Genomic DNA, 2,040 nt, shown 5'->3' on the forward strand with positions numbered 1-2,040 from the left:
CCTAGGGGAACAAGGTGACACTATCTGTACCTCACTACTTCCCTGCTTCTCTGGTACAGAGACCACCTGAGGAAGACCCCACGGGAGAAACATATGCCCAGGTGAAACCCTCCAGGCACAGGAGGGCAGAAGCTGTCCTACCTTCTGTCCTGTCAGGAGAAGTCCTGGAAACAAAAGATGGAAACAAAACAGAAGAGGGCAGAGAGATAGACACTCAGGTTGGTCCTGTCCTCCCCAGGCCTTCAGCATCCCCCAGGCCTTCAGCATCCCCCAGGCCTTCAGCATCCCCCCAAGCGAACCACATACCCTCCTCTCACTCTCTCCTGCTCCAGGCTGCTGATTCAGAGGAGCCCCAAGATGTGGTCTATGCCCAGCTGTGTAGCAGGTCGCTCAGACAGGGGACAGCTGTACCTCCCCGCTCCCAGGCAGGGGAAGCCACGGAGGAACCCAGTGTATATGCTGCCCTGGCAGTCACTCGACCAGGTTCTGTTCCCGATGACAAGGAGCAATGACCTCGCCTGCCAAGAGTTCTAACAGAGACCTCCAGAAATTCTGGGAACCCTTGCAAATCTGGCTGTACTATAACTAACATCATACATTCTAGAAATAAAATAGATTTTTTAATAATCAATTGAAATGAGAAATGAAAGAGAACAGAAGGGTTTTACACTGAGTACTAATTTTAATGACATTTCTCATCAAAGCTGTGCTACAGGCATGGTTGCACAGATCCATAATCCCAACCCCTGGGAGGCTGAGGCAGGAGATTGCCTTTGATTCGTGGCCTTCTTGGGATACCTAATGAATTTCATGCCAGCCTGGGCAAATAGAGATGTTCAAACAACATTAACCACCAAAGGCCAGAGTGGAGGTACACACCTGAAATCCTAGCACTTTGGAGGCGTGAACAGGAGGTTAAGAAGTCAAGGCCATCTTCACCTACATAGTATAGGAGTTAGCGGCCAGCCTGGAACACAGGTGACACTGTTTAAAATAAATAAATAGGCCAGGCATGGTGGTGCACGCCTTCAATCTCAGCACTGAGGAGGTAGAAACGGGCAGGTCTCTTTGAGTACAAGGCCAACTGGTCTATAGTGAGTTCTATGTAGCCAGGGCAGCATACAGACATCTTGTCTCAAAGAATAAACAATAAAATAGGGCCAGTGAGATGGCTGAGCAGTAAACGTACTTTTTCAAGCCTGATATTCTAAATACAAACAGCAGGAATAGGGGAGGAAGAAAACTGACGCCCACGAATTGTTCTCCGACCTCCACCTAAGTCTTTAGTGTCCTCCCTGTTAAGTATTTTTCCTGGCCAACAAACCTCTCCGCCGACACAAATAATCCCAATCAGACCAAATTAAAAAATGCCCAGGATTAATGGATGGCAATACTCCCAGGTAGCCCCGGGAAAATATGGAGATGGGAAGAGAGAGAAGTGGAGACCACAGGAACCGGTAGACCACGTGTTCAGTCCTGGGGGGGGAGGGGCAGGGAGCAGTTTAAATAGCCTGTGGGAGTGGTCTTGACCTTCCCTGGGGAGGGGTTACCCTTTGGCAGGCTTTCTTGACCCTCCTTGGGGAGGGTCACCGTTTGGTGGGATTTCTTGGCGGTGGAGTTTGGACTGAGGCAACTCACAGGGGAGGGAGCTTATGCCAGGAGCTGAGGTGAAGCCCCCAGCTAAATACTCCCCACACCCAAGAAGTAAATAAAACAATTTTGAAAATAAACTAATAATCACAAATGAAAGCTGGGTATGGTGTGGTAGGCCTGTAATCCCAACAGGGTTGCCTCAAACATGCTATCCTTCTGCCTCTGTTCCTGGCATGTACAACCATACATTCATTTTATTTTTAAAGGTTTATTTGTTTTATTTATGCGTACATATATGCATCTGTGTGCTCTTATGCCATGTGTGTATGGACATAGAGCCGGAGTTATAGGTGTTTGTGAGCTGCATGCTGTGGGTGCTGGGAGTGAACTCAGGTCCACAGCAAGAGCAGTGCGTGCCCTTAACCACAGAGCCATCTTTCCAGCCTC

The 2,040-nt window shown here is 48.8% G+C and overlaps 1 long non-coding RNA gene across 1 annotated transcript; it reads left to right on the forward strand.

The window, feature by feature from the left end:
• The first annotated feature begins 10 nt into the window (after positions 1 to 10).
• On the forward strand, positions 11 to 631 carry LOC126496073 (uncharacterized). The gene is made up of 2 exons (XR_007590278.1): positions 11 to 218; positions 333 to 631. It is a non-coding gene; the product is annotated as an uncharacterized lncRNA (long non-coding RNA).
• Positions 632 to 2,040: the final 1,409 nt, after the last annotated feature.

This window comes from Alexandromys fortis, unplaced genomic scaffold, assembly GCF_014885135.2.
Source record: "Alexandromys fortis isolate MF-2015 unplaced genomic scaffold, M_Fortis_MF-2015_v1.1 scaffold_1059, whole genome shotgun sequence".
Classification (NCBI taxonomy): domain Eukaryota; kingdom Metazoa; phylum Chordata; class Mammalia; order Rodentia; family Cricetidae; genus Alexandromys; species Alexandromys fortis.